Consider the following 21,484-nt stretch of genomic DNA (forward strand, 5'->3'; position numbering starts at 1 on the left):
CCCCCCCCCCCCCCCCCCCCCCCCGCTTGACTCCAGGAGGACAGTGCTTCAAGGCAGGCAGGTGGCTCTGATTTCTTCCTCAAATTAGCTGGGACATCAGAGAGTCCCAACTTGTCTTCTTCGATGTTGTGTAGCTCCAGAGGGGAAAACCCCCTACTCCTGGGTCTAGTCTAGTCCTGGGTCTGACACGAAGTGTGCAGCTCTGCTGAGACGAGGTTCTTTCTTCTGGAAAAATGGGGGTAGTGATCCTGGCACAACTAAGCCCTCAAGGTTATTGTTGGCAGGGTGCTTTGGACGCTCTGTGTCCAAGGAGCAAGGTGAAGGAGCTGTGATTGAGAGGTGGCCACTGGACTTGGATTCAGGAGACCTGAGGAGGTCTCTACTAGTACCAGCTCTACTGGTATGAAAGTTCCCCACTGGGTGGACCTTGGTTTTCTCCTCTGCAAAACAGGGATAATAATATTTGTACCACCTACCACATGAGGTTGTTGTGGGAAATAGCAATTTGTAAGTCTCCTAGTTCTATTGAAATGGGTGCCATTTTCTTTCCTTTCCTTTCCCTTCCCTTCCTTTCCCTTCCCTTCCTTCCCTTCCCTTCCCTTCCTTCCCTTCTCTTCCCTTCCCTCCTCTCTCCTTCCCTCCTTCTTTCCCTTCTTCTCCTTCCCTCCTTCTCCCTTTCTTCCTTCCTTCTTTCCTTTCTTCCTTCCTCTCTTCCTCCCTCCTTCCCTTCCTCCCTCCCTTCTTCTTTTCTTCCCTCATTCCTTCTTTCTTCTTTCTCTCCCTCCCTCTCTTCCTTCCTCATTCTTGTTCTTTCTTTGTATTCCATTGTCTTTGTCTCCTTGTCTCTCTCTGTGTACCTGATGTCCTGTGTCTCCATCTATGTGTGTGTGTGTTTCTCTCTGTCTTGCTGTGTTTCAGTCTTTCTGTGGTTCTTTCTCCATATCCTTTTCCATTAGCTTCTCTCTCTCTATGTATATCTCACTATGTCCTGGTCTCCTTTGCTAGCCAGCTCACCCAGTAGAGGAGAGACTTTGGATGCTAGAGGGCCCATTGTGATAGAACCCAAAGAGCTGGAAAGGTCACTTACCATTCCAAAGTCACCACCCCCTCTCCAGCGCATTTGCTTCTCTAATGACAAGAGGCAAGAGGATTTAGGGCTCAGTAAGGGAGGGCTGGGAGAGATTGTTTCCCCTTCCCCAGGGTCTTCCTTTCCATCCCACCCCTGGTCTCTTGGTGTCTGAGAGTTTGGGGAGGGGGGTGAAATTGCACAGTAATTGAAGTAGCTAATCCACAGGACCAATGCAGTGGGGCAGACACACACTGCCTCCCTTGCCACCCCCTTTTTTGTGTACAGTGTTTGTGCATGGAATGAAGAGATTGGAGAACCCAGCTACCCTCCTCCCACCAGATCCATTTCTCCGCTGCTCTTGGAAATTCATGGCCTCCTGGAGGGAGAGCTGGGGAAAGGGGCCAGATTTGGCCCTGGCAAGATGGCAAAAACATGAAGTTTGTCGTTATCTTCTCTGCCTGCCCTTGTTTCTTGTGTGGACCCTATCCTGTCCCCTCTGCAAGCCCCCCATCCCCATCCCGCCCCACCGCTCCAGAGGCCTCGAGCATGCATGTTTCCCAGAGGGCTGCATCCTGCTCCCTCCACTGTCTCTTCCTCCATCATAATTCCCACTGCCCAATCTCATGCAGATAGCCAGAGGGAAGCATCATTAACCTAATTACGCTAAAGAATTCTCATTTCTCCATCCCTTAAAGGTCAGCAAAGTCCCCTCTTTACAACAATCCTGGGAAGTGGAGAGTAAAAGAATCATCACCCCCATTTTGAAGATGGGCAAATTGAGGCTTAATGAGGGGAAATGCTGGGGTTGGGACCAAGATGGTAAAATCATAGTTTTAGAGATCATCTATTTCATTACAGATTTTTTTTTTTTTGTAGATTTATTTTGCAGATCAGGAAACTGAAGCCCAAGGAGGTTAAGGGACCTGCCTGAAGTCACAGAGTTGGAATTTCAAATGGCAAGGCTCATTCTGCTGCCCTTGGATGGCCCCGATTTCAAAGACTTCCAGACCTGGACTTTTTCCCACTGATGTCTCCATAGTTAGCCCTGAGGTATGAATGCAGAGGGCTCCTTCATCCAGCCAGGGGTGTTTGCATTTCAAAAGAGAAAGTGTGTTACCCTCAAAGGAATGCAAGTCTAAGAGGAAGATTAGATCTCTGGCCCAGGGAATCAAGGATCATCAGATTTGGAGCTCCAATGGATCTTTGAAATTATCTCCATCCCTTTCTTTTTACAGCTGAGGCACGTGGAATGAAGGCAGCTCAGTGGTGCAGTGGTTAGAGTGCCAGGCCTGGAGTCAGGAAGACTCATCTTCCTGAGTTCAAATCTAGCATCAGACGCTTACTAGCTGTAAAACCCTGGGCAAGTCACTTAACCCTGTTGGCCTCAGTTTCCTCATCTGTAAAATGAGCTGGAGAAGGAACTCACTCCAATATCTTTACCAAGAAAATCCCAAATGGGATCACAAAGAATCAGACACAACTGAACAACAGAAACACATAGAGTGAAGGATTTTAGCTAATGGAATCATCATAAATGGCCTTAGAGCTGGATGGAGGGGCCATCAAGGTCGTTTAGTCTAATAGGAAACTAAAGTATGGGGAGAAGTGATTTTACCAAGCTTACTTAGATTTCTACTTGGTTCTCTGCTTCTTCTCTTTACACTAAACTGCCTTGTTCAATATCTGTGGAACAGGAAGCAGGGTGTATTGAAAAACCAGAAGATGTGGGCTCAAATCATGGCCTGGCCACTTACAACCCCTGTGACCTTCCACAGGTCATTCAACTCCTTTGTCCATCAGGTCCCTTCCCTGTAAAGTGAGAGTAGATAACATGGAAAGTCCCTTCTGGCCCTAAATCTCTTATCCTATGATCTCAAGTCCTGACTCTGCCACTTGCTAGGTGAGTGACCACAGCCAAGACCCTTTCTAGGCTTGTTTCCTCATCTGTAAAATAAACTTACCTTGTACAAAGTTGTTGTGAAGAATGAATTTTTATTCTCAGTATTAGCTACTAATACACTGTATGACTATGGACAGACCATTTTCTTTCCCTGGGCCTCAGTTTCTTCATCTGTAAGTTGAGAGAGTTGGACTAAATCAGGTATCTTTAATCTGAGGTCTGTGAATTAAATTTTTTGGATAACTTTATTTCAACCTAATTTATTTCCTTTGTATTTTGTTTGATGCGTTTAAAAACACTATTCTATTGGAAATTGAGGGGATGTCCATCAATTGGGGAATAGATCAACAAATTATAGCATATGACTGTGATGGAGTACTATTGTGCTGTAAGAAATGATGAGTAGGATGATTTCAGAAAAATCTGGGAAGACGTATATGAACTGATGCAAAGTGAAATGAGCAGAATTCGAAGAACATTGTTTATAGTAACAGCAATATTATGTGATGATCAACTGTGAATGACTTAGCTATTCTCAGCAATACAATGATTCAAGGCAATTCTGAAGGACTTACAATGAAAAATTCTATTTGCCTCCAGAGAAAGAACTGATGTAGCTGAATGCAGATTGAAACATACTTTTTTAAACTTTCTTTGTTTTTCTTGTTTTTTTCTTTTTGGTCTGTGTTTTCTTTTGCAACATGGCTAATATAGAAATATGTTCTGCATACTTACACATGTATAACCTTTATCAAATTGTCTGCCTTCTCAAGGAGGGAGGAGAGGAGAGAGGGAGAAAATTTGGAACTCAAAATTTAAAAACAGGAATGTTAAAAACTGTTTTTGCATGTAATTGAAAAAAAAATATAAAAATTAAAAGAAATTTAAATCATTACTCTGATAAGGAATCCATTGGTTTCAACAGACTGCCAAAAGGGTCCATTACACACACAACAAAGGTTAAGACCATCTTGACTAGATGATCTCTAAGATTTTTCCCATCTTTGACATTCTATGCTTTAAATTCTAAGGTTCCCTTCAACTCTGTCTTTATCTACTGAGAATTCTAAGTTCCCTCCCAGATCTGACATTTTCTATTCTAAGGTGTCTTCCAGCTCTGACATTCTATACTTTACATTCCAAGGCACTTCCCAGCCGGAGAATTCTACATTTTAAGGTTCTTTTCAGCACTCACATTTTCTGTACCTATAGAAGGTGGTATATGGGGAGAATTCTTTAGAGTGATTGGGAGGTGGGAAATTGTGGATTTGAGTCTGGCTCTCTTGTTTATATACTAGACTTCCATTTTTCTCTTGCATGGAAAGAGAACCTCATCTTTTCCACACCTCAGAGATCTCTGAATTTCATAAGATATGCCCCTCCATGCTGGAGATTTGGTCTTCTGTCTCTCTGCTGGGGTTGGGGGGTTACCCAAAGTTGGCTCAAAGTCTCTGATTATAGGGGCAAGAAGGCTTGATGGGTCACGGACCAGATCTGGGAACTATTCTAATCTCCAAGCATCTCTCTCTCTCTCTCTCTCTCTCTCTCTCTCTCTGTTTCTCTCTCTGTCTCTTTCTGTCTCTGTCTCTCTGTCTCTCTTCATGAATCCTAGTAAGGCAACAAAACCGGGCTCCTGAGGCTTTCTCAGCCACCTCAGCTTTGGATGGGGCAGGGAGAGAGCAAAAACAGGTGACTAGGCTATGGTGAGACATTGCAATTCCGGCTGGCTATTACTTTCTGGGGAAGACAGCTGGGTGTAGGAAATGCTTTGAGCTATCTAGGCCTGCTAGTCACCTAGAACAGTGGTCTCTGCTCCTTATTCATCATATACTTCACCAGTAAAACATTTTTTGAGCGTGCTCCTCCAATGTGTGGCTATTGACCACAATAAGGGACATATTTTTACTACTGTACTAATAAGTATGTTCATTATAAAATTTATACAAAATATAAATTGAAAAGAATAAGATGGGCATGATCAACAGTGGACCTCTGGAGTTCATTGGGCAGGGGAATGATGTGGTCAGATTTTGGCAGCCATGTGGAGATTGAAAGGGAGTGCAGAGGAATTTGAGGCAGGGAGGCCAGTTGAGAGGCTGTTATGGTAGTCTAGGCAAGAGGAGAGACTGGGGTGGTAGCTGTGAGAAGAAAGGGAAGACCCATGACTGGCTATTTCAGGGATGTGACCCATCCCCCACCTTCCAAATGCTTGATTGCATCCATACTGCTTGGGGTCAGGTCATGGACCGCTGCTCTAGAGAACACTTACAGGACCATAGCTGCACTGTGCTTCAATTATGGCCTCACATTGAGCCCTCCACAAATGAAGCTTTAATTTTAGTCACAGATTGAGTCCTAGTCAAGGTTACACTGGTAAATGTTTAACAAGTGGCTCTTCCTCTCCCCCAAAGGAAAAGAAAATGTATGACACATTTTTAAGTTTTATCTGTATTATCGATATTTCCCTCATCACTTTCTTAAATCTAAACTGTTAAAGAAACGATCATCTAAGCCCTGATTTTGTGTGTGGATTTCCAAGGTGTAAATGCTCACATTCAAAATTTAACTACTGGCTTTCCTGAGACAGAGCTGACTTCAGAATGCCCCTGCCTGGATTATAAGGGGGATGGGGTCTGAAAGCCTGGCTGGCTCAGAATGTCAATTAGAGCTGTTCAAAGGTGAAATGCTCTGCTTTGGGAAGCAGGAGGCTCTCCCTCATTGGAATCTTTCAAGTGGAGATTGGATTGGCCGACCGCTTCTCAGTTTTATTGCCCTGGGCATTCTTTTTCAAATATGGTTTAAACTCTGGGATTCCTTGATTCTGTGACCCATCTCGATGGCCGGAGTCATAACTCACTGTGAATGAAAATCTAGCTCACAATGATATGGGAAACCCCCTGCCCACCTCTCACGTTTTTAGAGTAGGAGATTTGAACCATGCTAGGCACTGGGAATACAGAGGCAGAAATGAGACAGTCCCTTCTCTCAAGGATCTTACAATTTACTGGGGTGGAGGATGGAGGAGTAAAATGTAGTAACATGTAGTAACATGTAGTGCATGTAGTGGGGATATTCTCCAAATCCCTATTGAACCGGTAGGTTGGATCTCCAGAGGGCAGCTGCTACATCTTCCCTAATGGGTTCAGCCTTATCTGGTGGGGCAAGTAAGTGGCTTTCTAATGCTATAGCTCACAAGCCCTTACTGGTGTGTTTCCCTCCACTGATTATTGGTTGCTATCAATTAGTGGGCTTTATCAACTGTTTAGAAATGGGTATTTAGGGGCAGCTAGGTGATGCAGTGGATAGAGCACCAGCCCTGAAGTCAGAAGGACCTGAGTTCAAATCCGGCCTTAGACACATAACACTTACTAGCTGTGTGACCCTGGGCAAGTCACTTAACCCCATTGCCTAAACAAAAAAAAAAAAGAGAGATGGGTATTTATTGCAGTGGTAAAGCTGGTATAAAGCAGCCCGCCCCACAAAATCATTAGAATACTCCCCTACAAGTACATACAAAGTCCAAGGGAAAGTGTGCCTTTGTTTTGTGCCAAAGGCCTTGGTTCAAAGGGCCATCTCCTAAGACTCTCCTCACAAAAGCTGATGTGAAGCTTCTTCCCAGAGTCTTTCTCTCCCTTCAAAGACTTGAAGAGAGTCTGGAACTTTCTCTCTTGAAGGCTGAAGTCAGAAGACCAGGATCTCTCTTCTCTCTAGCTCTCACCAACTCCTCCCCTCATGAAGATGAGGACACAAAGAGAGTTTTCCATCCACCCAGGGTGGGGATGGGGAAAGGGTGGGAGAAATGGCAGGTGCCTAAGTAACTGGGATTCAAAGCCGAAGGTGATAGGGACAAGAAAGGGAAAGAGTCACCACTGGGTTTGATTCCTGGCCCTGCCCCTTAATGAGCCGCAGGGCCCTCTGGGTCATTTCCCTTCTCTGGGCCTCAGCTTGCCGTATGTCAGGTGAGGAAATGCCACTTGATGATCTCGAAGGTCCCTTCAATCAATACTCAATATATATTTATTAGTTACTAATTAGTTAGCTGGGAACGCTAGTGTAAAGAATGAAAGAGTTCCTGCTTGAAATGTCTTTACATTCTAATAGGGGAAACTGCAAATACCTATATAAGCATGTGCAGCAAAGATATATAGTAAATATATGTGTGTCTTAAATGCTAGGTGGTAGCTGGGGAGGGATAGCTCCAGAAGATGAGGGGGCAGGGGATCCTGTCTATCTCTAAATGGTAAGTGCAATTTTGGCCAAAATATCTTACATATATTTGTGTGGATATGTGTGTGTGTGTGTGTGTGTATGTGCGTGTGTGTGCACATAAATATAATACATATATACAAATACACATTTACATATATTTATATGTATATAGTTATATATATGTATAGTTATAGATATATCTGTATGAATATGTGTGTATCTATATAGCTATATCTATAGATATCCCTAATGAAGACTCCTATTTCCATTATTCCTCAAATGCTTTACTTAACAAGACCACAAGGCCACAGTACAAGGATTATTATTTCCTTTACATAGCTGAGTAAAGCGAGGCTCAGAAAAGGGAACCCCAGAGTTAATAGCTAATAACAATAGCACTTTAAATTTTGTAAAATGTTTTACAAATGTTATCTCACTCTATTTTCACCACAACCCTGAAGGACGGTGCTATGAACTTCCTGATTTTATAGATGAGGAAATTGAGGCAGAAAGAGGTTAAGTGACTTGTCCAGGTTCACACAGCTAGTAAGTGTCCGAGGCTACTTTTGCACTCAGGTCTTCCAGGCCCGATGCTCTCCATTACACTATTACCTTCCCGTTAACCTGTATAGTGAATGTCAAATATATTATTCAGACACTCTGAGTCCTAGCAGTCTGTTCTGCTATGTAGTGAGTGCATTTAAGTTTATTGGCTCACAGTAGCCCCATAAGGGAGATGATGTTGGAGAATTATCCCAGTTTTATAAGTTGATCTTTAAGTGGCTACTATACCTCAGGGGGAAAGGAGCTCCCTGGCGCTGAGCATCTGTTCCACTTGCCTTAGAGTAGCAGGTGGGACTGGACGCATTCGAGGTCCCTTGGAGCTCTGAGCTTCTGTGATTCTATGATGAAGGCGTCTGGGGGAGGGACCGAGGAGCCTCCTGCCCAATCTATGGCCATGTGAGAAGAAGAGGGTCAGTGCTGGATGGAGCCCTAAAGGGTAAGCACAGGGAATGTCCCAGGAAGGATGGGATTTAGAGGAGTGCAGGAGATGGCTGGGCCTAGGAATTAGAGCAGGAACTGACTCGTCCAAAGTGACGAGGGTAGCAGCAAATTCCAGCTCTATTACTGCTTGACCTCAGACAAGTTAGTTAACCTCTCTGGGACTTGTTTTTCTCATCGGGAAAATAAGAGGGTTGGACTAGCGGACCTCAGAGGTCCCTTTTATCTCTCAATCTGTGATCCTAAGGCACCTTAGATATCATCTGGTACATTCTCATTTTACAAAGAAGAAAAATGAGGCCCAGGGAGGTTGAGACACATGTCAGGCCATGGTGATAGCCACTGGCAAAATCTGAATTATAATCTCTTGGTCCTAAGCGCGAGGTCTGTTCCACTGGAGATAATAGATAAAAATTCGGGGGGTAATTGGAAATACTGGATAAACAAACCGTGAGGGTGGGGAGCCCAGACAAATCATCCGCAGACTGAGGGAGGTGGGGGAAGGGTGAACAGCGCCAGATCTCCAAGGCTGAGGAGCTGTGGGCCAAGGAACCCCAGGGTGTGGAACCCGCGCAAGGTCGATGGCCCTGAGGTTGACAGGCAGGAAGTGCAGCTGGACAGCTTCACCCCGGTGCGTGTGTGTGTTGGGAATCTGGGGAGAGGGAGAGGGTTGAGTTGGGATTGGGGGTGGGCACGGGCTAACAGCTGTGCTGAGTCCAACCGCTTCATTTTACAGAGGTGGAGACTGACGTCCAGAGAGGGGAAGGGATTTTCAGACAGCTAGGGAATGGCAGAGTTGGAATTCACATGGGATCATAGAATTCGGAGCATCATAGGATTCCAACCTAGAAAGGCTCTTCGGGAGGATCTAGACTCACTCCCTCATTCTACAGATGAGTAAACTGAGGCCTAGATTTTTCTGCCTCTAAGTTCAGCGTCCTTTCCACTCCATAAAGTTGTACCTATTACTGAGGGGCAAGGGAGACTTAAAGTTATAGAATCGTAGGAAAAATTGGCATAGGGAAGTCTCAGTTGAGGAAACTCCCTGTTTCAGAGCTCGTTGACAGCTTATCTGCAGCCCGCCGTCTTAGAGAGTTTCTCAGAGCACTGAGAAGTTAAGTTAATTGCTCAGGGTCGTACAGTCAGTATGTGTCAGAGAAGAGATCTGAACCCAAGTCTTCCTGGCTTTGAGACCAGCTCTCTATTCCAACATGCTGATTCTCACAGAATCATACAATAATAGCTGACATGAACATAACATTCGATATTTGTATTTTGATTAGGTCCTCACAATAATGCCATGAGGTAGATAAGTGGATGAATTATTCTTTCCATTTTATAGTTGAGGAAACTGAGGCTGACTTGTTCATAGTCACATGAGAAGTAAAAGGCAGAGTCTGGACACAAATCCATGTCTTCAATGAATTTCAATTCGTAGATGTTTATTATGTCTACCATGTTTAAGGCACTATGTGAGGCATTGGGAATACAAAGAAGGAAATGGAAAAAGCCCCTCCTCTCAAAGATCTTACAGACTATTGGGATGAGGAATGGGGTGGTGGTGGTGGTATATAATATGTATAACATGCTCTGGAATTTTTGTCCCACCCTCTACTTGAACTGGCAGATTGGATCTCTGGAGGGCAGCTGTTACATCTTCCCTCAGGGTTTTAGTTTTTCTGGACGACAGGTAGGTGGCTTTCTGATGCTATATAGCTAATCAACCCCCCACTGGTGTGTTTCTTTCCATTGATTATCAGTTGCTATCAATTAGTCAGCTTTATTAGCTTTTAAGAAATGGGTATTTACTACAGTGGTATAGTTAGTATGGACTCAAGAAGACCTGAGTTTAAAACCAGCCTCAGACACTTATTAGCTGTGTGACCCTAGACAAGTTGCTTAACCCTATTTGCTTTAGTTTCCTCCTCTGTAAAATGAGCTGGAAAAGAAAACGGCAAACCACTCCAGTATCTCTGCCAAGTAAACCCCAAATGGGGTCCCCAAGAGTCAGGCATGACTGAAATGGTTGAACAATAACAAATACTATAAAATGCGTCCTTCCCAAAATCTATGGAATGTTCTCCCACAAGTACATACAGAATCCAGGGGAAAGTGTGTGTGTGTGTGTGTGTGTGTGTGTGTGAAACTCTTGGCTTAAAGGGTCATTTGCATAAGGCTGTTCTCATAGATGGAGATTGATTATTCAGCCCTCCTTTCACAAGCAGTGTGGTGAAAGCTGAAGAAAAGAGAGATCCTGGTCTTCTGACTTCCAGCTTTCCAGATTCTGGGAAGAAGGATCATTGTTGGCTTCTTTCCAGAGTCTTTTTCTCCCTTCAGAGACCTGAAGAGAGTCTGAAACCTTCTCTCTTGAAACTGGAAGCCAGAAGACCAAGATCTTTCTTCTCTCTTGCTTTCACCAACCCTTCCCCTCCTGAAGATGAGAAGCAATGACTAATTAGTCTGTACCAATGAGAGTCTTGTGCAAATGGCTCTTTGATCCAACAATAACATACACATATACACACACATACATGTTGTTTCATCTGATGTGTGCATATAACATACATACTTGCATACACATACATGCATACATGCATTCATATGTGCTATCTTCCTGATAGAATGTAAACTCCCTGTGGGTAAGGACCATTTCAATTTGTCCTAATATCCCCAGCATCTAACATGGTGCTTGGTGCATATTATGCTCTTATTAAATGCTTGTTGGTTATTGATTGATTGATATGAAGTGTATTACCATCTCCATTTAATCACTGGTAGAACTGGGACCCAGAGGTAGGAGAGGATCTTCTAAAGGTCATATGCTGAGTGTTAGACTCTGCTGGGATTAGATTCCAGGTCTCTGAGACCCCGGTTTGGCATTCTTCTACTCTGTTGTGAGGCTGATATATACAGAAAGACTGATTGGGTAGCTAGGTCAGGCGTGCATCACAAAGCCCTCGACAGGATTATGAAAGGCTAAAGAATTCTACTACTACCTCCTGCTTGGGTTTTCTCTCCCATGAAGCTTTGACTCATTAGCCGTCACTGCCACATTGCTTTTCCTAATGCCCTTCTCTGATCTCATCACATGCCTGCTCACAAAATCTGAATGGGTTCCCTAGGGTCTACAGGATCAAGCCCAGACTCCTTAGTCTGGCATTCACGAATCATACTGAAACCTCAGTTTTGTAGGATTCCATACCTGGAATGCTCTTCCTCTCTGCCTGTCCCCTTCCCTGGCTCTGCTATGCTTCCTGGATCTCACTTCTGAGGGTTAGATTTGGAGTCAGGAGTCCTGGGTTTGAATCCCAGTCTGCAGCCAACTTACTGTTGATTTTGAGGAAGTCCCTCCCTTTCTCCGGACCTCAGTTTTTCCTCTATGAAATGCACAGTTTCCAGCCCTGCCATGCCATTCCATAAGAGCATAGATAGGGACTTCAGACGTCATTTACAGATGAGAAAACTGAGTGATTGACTTGCATCAGGAGCAGGATTTGAAACCACAAACTTTTGACTTCAAAGCCTTCCCACTATGTGGCAATGACCGTGTTCTAAAGTCCCTCCCAGATCTCACACCTGGATTGTATGCTTAAGGGTCCTTCCCAGCTCTGACGTTCTTCAACATGGCTTCAGTCTTGGTGACCATCATTCCCCAACTGGTCATTCTTGCCTCTCTACTGTAGCTCATGATTCTATCTTCCTGGAATTTTTTCCCCTGTTTCCTTTGGCTGAAGGCTGCTTGTCCTTCCAGGTTCATCTCAGCCCCTGCTAGGCCCTACGTCGATCTAGGCCCTGGTCATGGAATTTAAGAGAACCCCCTTCCCTTCCTTCCCCTGTGACCCCCGTCCACAGCACAGGTGGGTCAACAGCATCGCTGGATTTATTCCTGAGCCTACTCTGATCTTGTTCCAGGTTCTAGAATCCTACCAACCCTCCCTTACTGGTCCAGATTCACACCGATCTTTCTCCCTCAGGCCCTGCTTGCTGCCTATACCTCTCCTTGGTTTCTGAACACAGAAGTTACTTCTCCATTCTGATTCTCAGTTTCCTCATCTGTAAAACAGGGATAATAATGGCACTAGCCTCCTCAGGTTGTTGTGAGGATCAAATGAGATAATATTTGTGAAGTGTTTAGCAAACACAACCATCTAGTCCCATCAGACCAGGGTAAGATACCCTTCTGTATTAGTAGATCCCTTTTTGGGGACTCGGGATAGAAAGAGTGCCGGGTTTGACGTTGGAAGAGATGATTTGCCACGCTTGGGCAAATGCTTTGGCCTCTCTGAGCCTCATCTTCCTCATCTGTAAAATGGGGGTAATATGACTTGTACTACCTGCCTGGAGGAAAGTTCTTCGTAGCCTTCAAGTCTTGGGGCAATGGCAGCTGTCACTGGCATTCGTGACCGCATCTCCGCGTGGGCCCTGACTCTCTGACTCGTCAGTGAACTCCTCAAAGGCAGGGCCTGGTTTTATTCTGTGTTTCTCCGGTGCCCAAGGGGCATGGGTTAAGAAGGAAGGGGTCAGAATAGTTGGCTCTACTACTCCCCATTTGTGTCATTTGGGGCAAGTCTCTTACTCTCACCTATTTCAGGGGTCCTCAGCCTCAGCATATGGCACTGGGTGACCTCCAAAGTCTAGAATTTCAGAGCTGGAGGGCCTTAAAGACTACCTGATCTAATCTTTTCATTTTACAGATGGGAAAACTGAGGCTCAGAGCATTCAAGCAAGAGTCAGCAGGTAGTGTAGTGGACCTGGGAGTCAGGAAGACCGGTGTTCAAATCTACCTTTGGACACTTATTAGCTGTGTGACTGTGCATCAGTCTTCTCATCTGTAAAATGGGGATAATAATAGCACCTATTTCCCATGGTTGTTGCGAGGATAAAATGAAATAATATTTGCAAAATACTATCTAAATGCTGGGGCAGTGAGGTGGTGCAGTGGGTAGAGTACTGGGAGTGGAGTCAGGAAGATCTGACTTCAAAGCTATCCTTAGACACTAGCTGTGTGACCCTGGGCAAGTCACTTCACCCTGTTTACCTCAGTTTCCTCATCTGTAAAATGAGATGGAGAAGGAAATGGCAAACTACTTCATTATCTTTGTCAAGCAAACCCCAAACAACAACAATCTAAATACTAGCTGTTATTCTTAATAATGTTGGATTAGAGACTTCCCAGACCCTTAGCTCTGAGTTCTTTTCACTATATTTCAAGCTCAGAGAAAGAGCTCTGTAATATGAATGTGCTGACTGAATCACAGTGGCCAGTGAAGAGCCTCAAGGAGAGTCTGGGTAGGGGACCCAATGGAGCAATGGAGGGAGGGCAGGCATGCTTCAGTGCCTGGGAGAGAGCTGGGCAGAGCCCCCTTCCCCAGGCAGCCGGGAGCTTGGGCTCAGCCTCTGGGACGTCCTCCGCCTGCCGGCCATTTGTCCTCCTCCCCCACTGCCAGTACCCTGCAACAGCTGCTGTGGCTGGGGGGAGGATGGAGGTAAGAGGGCTGGCGGGGCTTTCTCCCTTTCAGGGAGCAAATCCAGGCACTTAATTTGTTTGTAAGGGCCGGATCAGCTACAATAATAAAGCCTGGCCCTGCTGTCTTAAGCTGTTAGGAAAACCCAAACAAGGGGGTCTGGCTTGTCTGTCAAAGGCCAGGCTTTCAGAAATGGTCCAGGGCAAAGTCTGAGGGGGTTCAGATCCCTCCCAGTTCAGCAGGTGCTGGCCACTTGGCCCCTGAAGGTCTGAGGCCTCCTATAACTAGGCTGCCAGGCGTCTGGCTGGCAGAGACCCCACCTCTCGCTACCCGTCGTCTGGCCTCCCCATTCCAAGGCCAGGACGCAGCTTCCTCCTGCCCCCAGTGATGCCTGTGGGAGAGTAGAGAGAGCCCAGGACTAGGGTCCAGAGAACCTGGGTTCAAATTTCACCTGTGCTACCCATTAGTGAGCAAGTCACTTCAAACCTCTAAACCTCAGTTTCCTCATCTGTAAAATGAAGAGGTTGGATTAGATCAGGGGTTTTTAACCTGGAGTCCACACAATGGGATCCATTGGATAGATTCAGCCCATGCAGGAACTTAGATGATAAAAAATACACTTTTATTTTTGCTAACTTTTGCTTTCCTTTATAATTTCTCATTTTATTTTATGCATTTAAAAACATGATTTTGAGAAGTAAGCCATAGGCCTCACCACACTACCAAGGGGCTGACTCACATAAAAGGTTAAGTGCCCCTGGGCTGTAAGACCCCTTATAACTCTACATTTATGATCTCATAATCGCCTGAGACTGGTTTGAGTCCTGGACCTACCCCATTGCTCACTAGCTGTGGTGTGACCTCAGATAGGTCTTACCATGTTGGTACGGGCCTGGAGGAGGCCTGGGAATTAGGATGATACAGTGTACCTGGTCAGTCGGTCAGTCAGTCAATAAGCTAAGTACTGGGGATACAAAGAAAGGCAAAAGATAGTCCCTGCCCTCAGGGAGCACACAGTCCAATGGGGAAGATAATATCTAAATAATATCGTACCTCGGAGATATTGCAGATTCAATTTCAGACCACGCAATAAAGCAAATATCACAACAAAATAAGTCACATGAATTTTTTGGTTTTCCAGTGCCTGTAAAAGTTACATTTATACTATACTGTAGTCTATTAACTGTGCAATAGTATTATGTCTAAAAAATGTATGTATCTTAATTAAAAATACTTTTATTGCTAAAAAATGCTGAACATCATCTGAGCCCTCAGTGAGTTGTAATCCTTTTGCTGGTAGAGGGTCTTGCCTCGATGTTGATGGCTGCTGACTGATCAGGGTGGTAGCTACTGCAGGCTGGGGCGGCTGGGGCATTTTCTTAAAATAAGACAATAATGAAGCTGCATGAATCGGTTCTTTCCTTGAAGAGGAACTTCCATCTGGACATTTAGAAGCCATTGCTGTATCTCAGTGAAGAGGGAGGTGAGAGGAAAGGGGAGAGAGACAGAAATGGCCAGTCCCCAGTGGAGCAGTCAGAGCACATACATTTATTGATTAAGGTCGCTGTCTTATATGGGTGTGGTTTGCGGCACTCCATCAATCATAATAGTAACATCAAAGATCACTGAATCACCGTAACAGAATAATAATAATGAAAAGTTGAAATATCATGAGAATTACCAAAATGAGACACAGAGAGACAGCGTGAGCACATGCGGTTGGAAAAATGACGCCAATAGATTTACTAAATGCAAGGTTGCCACAAACCTTCAATCTATTAAAAAATGCGTCTGCGAAGTGCAATAAAATGACATATGCTTGTACAAACAAGCTGTACTCAGGAAAAATAGGAAATAATCAACAAAGGAAAAGCACTAGAAGGAAGAGAGATTGGGAAAGGCTTCTTGTAGAGGGCAGACTTTAACTGGGACTTGAAGGAAACCAGGGAAGCCTGGAGGTGGAAATGAGGAAGGAGAGAGAGTTCTAGGTATGGGCACAGTGCTTTTAGCCTGTGAAAATGCTGACAGCTGAGAGATGGAATGTCTTGTTTATGGACCGGCAATGAGGCCAGTGTCACTGGATCTAAGAACCTTTGAGAAGATGTAAGACGTAAGGAGACTGGAAGGGTGGGGGTGGGGGTGTTGGGGGCTAGGTTCTGAAGGGCGCTGAATGGAGAACAGAGGATTTTGTTTGATTCTGGAGGCGATAGGGAGCCACTGAAGTTTATTGAGTAGGGAGGGTGACATGGTCGGACCTGTGCTTTGGGAAGATGCCTAGGAATGGAAAGGAGACTTGGGTTTGAGAGCTAGCTAAGCCTACTGACTTACTGTGGGATCCTTTCCCTCTCTGGGCTTCTACTTCCTCCAGGAAAATGAATAGGGCAGGCTAGATCCCCTCCTGCTTGAATTCTAGTGCCCTAGAATTCCTCCCAGAACCAAACGCTCTCACCCCAAACCACCAACATTCACACCCAGGGACAAGTAAATTTCCCGAGGACGGGGACTGTTTTCTATTTTGTCTTTGTACGGATCCTTGCACACAGCTGGTGTTTAATAAATACTTATTAAGTTAAATGAGTTGATCATACTTTAAAGTCCTCCTCCTTGAAGCCCTCCCAGACTACACCAGTTTCTAGGAATCTCCTGTTCCTCTGAGGAAGGTGCAGAGTACTGACAGTCAGGAAACCAGGCTGTTAATCCCAGCCTCTGCCATTAACTAGCTGGGTGACCACGGACAAATAGCTTCATCTCTGTAAAATGAAGGGGTTGGATAGATGAAATTTTAGGTCAAATTACCTTACAATTTTTAGAGCTGGGACAGATTTTAAAGCCATTAGATGTCTGAGGGCTGTTAGAATGTGGACTTTTAGAGCTGGAAAGCACCTTGGAACATAAAACACAGGCTATCAGAATTGGAAGAGAACTTAAGAGATTATCTAGTCCAACTCCCTCATTTTACAACTAGGGAAACTGAGGCCCAGCAAGGAGGAGTGACTTCTTCAAGGTCATGCACAGTTGCAGAGCCAAGACTTGAACCCAGGTTCCCTGACTTCCAGGTATACTGTACATACCGCCCTATGCCTCACGCTCATCCCTTCTCCTCCAGTCTTGAAGCATCTGGGTGAGAAGCAGTTTGGCACAGTAGAAAGATATCTGGAATCACGAGCAATCTTGGTTTGAATTCTGCCTCTGATCCTCACCAAATGTGTTGACTCCCAGCAAGTGGCTTCATCTTTCTCTACTTTTTTTTTTTTTTTGGCAATTGGGGTTAAGTGACTTGCCCAGGGTCACACAGCTAGTTAGTGTCAAGTGTTTGGTCTGAGGCCAGATTTGAACTCAGGTCCTCCTGACTCCAAGGCCAGTGCTCTATCTACTGTGTCACCTAGCTGCCCCGGCTTCATCTTTCTCAGCCTCAATCTCCTCACCTATAAAATGGGGCTAACAGATTCCATCATACTTATTTTACTAGGTCGTTGTGGGGTTAAATGAGTATTCATGTAAAGTGCCTTATAAACCTTAAAGTGCTGGGTGAATATTTGCATTTTTCTTTCCCCTTCACTGTGTTGCACCATGCTATTTACTAACTGATTTAGACATTCTTGTTGGCTGAAAATTTCCGGTGGCAGGCAATGGTTTTGGAAAACTTTCTAAAATGTTTAGGAGGGGGAGTGGAAAGAGAAAGAAAAAGAAACTTTTGCTAAGAAGTCAAATCCTTGCCATCCTCAGGGAAATGTCTTTGCCCTCTGGTTCAAACTCCTATCCCTCCTCCTGAATTTAATCCAACCCAGTGCAGACTACTGCATGTAGAGAAGATCTGGGTTCACATCTCCCCTCTGCTGCTTTTCACTAGTGTGGCCCTAAGTAAGCCTCTTCTCTCACTCTGGGCCTCAGTTTCTTCTTTGTAAAATGAGGCTGTTGGGATAGGTGATCTCTCAAGTTCCTTTCAAACAGTCAATAAGCATTTGTTATTTGTTATTAAGCACCTACTATGTGCCAGGCATTGTGCTAAAGTGTTAAGGATACAAAGAAAAGCAAAAACATCCCCTGCCTTCAGGGAGCTCACATTCTATTGAGGGAAGCAACATGTAAATAAATAAATGCATATAATCAATTAGTAAATATTTATTAAGTACCTACTATGTGCCAGGCACTGTGCTAAAGTGTTAAGGACACAAAGAAAGACAAAAACAGCCCCTGGCCTCAGGGACCTCACATTCTATTGAAGGAAGCAACATGTAAATAAATATAGGCATATAAAATAGAGTAGGTGGTAGGCAATTTCAGAAGGAAGACCCTAGGGGAAAGGAGTGGGGTGGAACTAGATTGGGAAAAGCCCCCCCTTGGTGGGATTTTAGCTGAGTCCGGTAATCTTAATTGTGCTCTAAACCATTCCTGGGTGCTCAGTCCTTTTTAAGGGATGAAGGGGGCAGACAGGAAGACGTAAGACACTTAGTACAAAGAGAATTGGGTTGTTGTTTAGTCCTGTCTGGCTCTTTGTGACTCCATCTGAGGTTTTCTTGGTAAAGATACTGTAGTGGTTTGCTGTTTTCTTCTCTAGTGGATTGAGGCAAATAGAGGTTAAATGACTTGGCCAGGGTCATACAACTAGTACGTGTCTGAGGTTGGATTTGAACTCAGGTCAAATAACTCAGATAGAAGGGAGAGAGAGGTCAGTGCAAAGGAGGGGTCCTGGCAAAGGGCTAAGAGAATTGAAAGGAATGGGACATCACTTTCACCCAGTAATGATCAGGAAAGGCTTCGTGGAGAAGGTGGCACTGGATCTGGGCCTTGAAGGAGTCACCTCTGACTTCAACAGTCAGAGCTGGAGTGGGTAGGAGAGGGAGAGAATCCGTTCTAGATGTGGGAAATAGTATATACAAGGATATAGAAATGGTAGATTTCAGGACAGGGTTAGAAAATAGCTAGAGTTTTTTCATGGTTTGCAAAGTGTTTTGCAAACATTATTTCATGATACTATCCTCACACTAACTCTCAGAGGTAGGTGCTATTAGTATGCCCATTTTGGTGGGCATGATGGATGGGCAAGATGAGGAAACTGAGGGACAGAGATGTTAAGCAACTCACACAACTAGTAAGTGTCTGAGGTCAGATTTGAACTTGGGACTTCCTGACACCAGGTCCCATGTTCTACCCACTGCTACACTTAGAAGAGGGCCAGCTTGGCTGGATCCTAGAATACCTCCATGGGGTGTTTAAGGAACACTAGAACCTCTGGTGTAAGGTCTTGTGAGCCCTTTTCAGGGCTGGTCATCCACCTTTGGCGTCCACCTAGCACTCAACTCTTACCTGTGGCTCCAAGAAGCTGTAGCATGCACAATGGCTGCATCCTGGTAAAACCATCTTGGCAGGAGAGCTACCTCCAGGTCTCAAACCTGTTATTGAGTTAGGGAGATATCTACCCTTAGCATGTGAAGACTTTCCCCCGCAGAATGGGCAGATGAGAACAATTTGTTCCAATGGCCATGAAAGCTGCTGAAGCAGGTTCTGTGTAGCATTGTGGAGAGTTTGGTCAGATATGGAAGGCGCCAAGGTCATCCACTACATCCTGGGTCATCACCAGTTGTCTTGACTTTTGTCTTGCCATTGGACTTCAGTGAGAGTGAGGCCGAAGACTTTGTACAATTCTCCCTCACTTAAATCCAATTCACCCACGAGTCAAGACATTACCCCTGATTTCTTTGACCTTCTTCAAAAACAAAGGACAAACAAAGGTGATGAGGCCTGACAAGTAGATTTCACCAACAGAACCAGATTATGGAAGGCCTCAAATGTCAGGATCTGGGGTTTGCATTTATTTCAATGGGGAGCTTCGGAAGGGACCTGAGCAGAGAAGTGATGTGAGCAGAGAGGTGCTTTAGGGAGATAATATGGGTAGCATGTAAAGGTGGAGGCAGGAAGCAGAGAGACCAGGTAGACCACTGCAATAGTCCAGCTAGGTGAGAGGTAATAAGGGTCTGAAATAGGGAGATAGGCATGAGTCGAATAATGTTGTGAAATATGTCAAATGATATCCACCACTTCTATAGAGCTATACATTTTACAATGCATTTCTCTCACAACATCCCTGTAAGGTAAGGAAGGACTATACTTTTTTTTTTTTTTAGAACAGTAGATTAAACTGAATCCTAAAGAGAGAGAATAATTTGTCCAGGGTCCCACTACTTCTATGGAAACTATAAATTTTACAGTGCACTTCTCTCACAACACCCCTGAAAGATAAGGGAGGACTAGACTTTTTTTTTCAAACAGTTGAGTAAACTGAGTCTCACAGAGAGAGAATAATTTGTCCACAGTCCCACAGGTAGTAAGTAGCTAAGCCAAATTCAGTATTGATTGTTTACTTTGTAACAGGAGGGTTGTTGGATTAGGTGGACTCAAAGGTCCTTTTCAGCTCAAAAGATTCTGTGTTAAGACCTCTCATCCCTAAAAGGATTAGGTGAGATGAGGAAATAGGATGTCAATCTTATAGCCACTGGGGTGTCTGGTTCGGAAGGGAGGGAGGCAGTGTGGTCTAATGGATTTGAAGACCTAGATTTGAATATTATATCAGATACTTACTAGCTGTGTGACCCCTGAGTAAGTCACTTAACCACCTGCAGCCTTAGTTTCCTCATCTGTAAAATGGGGATAATAATACCTTCAGCACTTATCCCATCTCCTGGTTGTTATGAGGATCAAATGAGATAATTTATGTACAATGCTTTGCAAATATTAAGGTGCTCTATAAATGTCAGCTGTTATTATCAGGAATCCTTAGATACAACTGCAATTACTAGGAGTAGTATCCAATATGCGGTTTGGTCACTAATGGCAAATTAGAACCCATTTTTCTAGGTCAAGTTCAGATACAGTACCTGAAGTGAGTTATGGAGTTAGAGGTATAGAGGTCAGTCTCATTGGCCCCAGTTGAGAAAATTCAGGGGTAGCAAGTTAGGTTGGAAGTTATAATTGGTGATTTATAGACTATAGATTACCAGGACTGGAAGGGATCCTTCTAACCCTTAGAAGTTAGAACATTAAAACTGAAAGGGAGCTCAATTCAATTCAGCCTACCAGCCCCCCAGCCTACTGCCTACCAGGAACTATGCAAGGCCCTGGCCTCAAGGAGCTTACATTCTACTGGGGGTGGGGGTAGTGAGATATACTGGGCCCAAGGGGCAGGTCACTAATTCTCTGCTTATCCACTCTTTTTTCAGTGGAAGAGAAAAGGAGGGTCTTTGGTTAGTGACCTGCAAAAGTCAACTCTTAAGGGCTGGCTCCAGCCAATTAAAGAACTTTCAGCGTGAAAATTTACACCTTGTAAATCAACAAAATCTACCAATCAGGGCTTGGTTTATTGTTTTGTTGATTGCCAGCTCTAGACTTCAGAACGACATGGAGAAAAGGTTAATAATGCAATCCATCTCCCCCTCCCCCAAGCTGGTTATTAAACTTTTACCAGCACACTCTTGTTTCTAACAGAGGAGTAGGCATAGATGGATGGTATTTCCATCTGAGATGATTTTCTGACCAAGAATGAAAACATAAAGGAAACCATGGAAAGAGAGATCAGAAATGGTATTTTACAGCAGTCACTTTTATTTTCTTTGGAACATAGAGTGTCAGAGCTGAAAATGGCCTTCAACACAATCTAGTCCAATTCTCTCATTTTACATCTGGAGAAACTGAGACCCAGGTGGTCGAAGTGCTTCACCTATAGTTGTACATCCCACGGGTGGCAGAGCTTGAGTGATGGCCCACCTCTGACTCCCAGTCCAGTGTGACAACATGCTTTTTCTTGGACCGGCCATCAAATTTCTTTTAAGCCCTTTTGACTTT

The sequence above is a fragment of the Vombatus ursinus genome, unplaced genomic scaffold (genome assembly GCF_900497805.2).
Source record: "Vombatus ursinus unplaced genomic scaffold, bare-nosed wombat genome assembly UNPS02014867.1, whole genome shotgun sequence".
NCBI lineage: Eukaryota > Metazoa > Chordata > Mammalia > Diprotodontia > Vombatidae > Vombatus > Vombatus ursinus.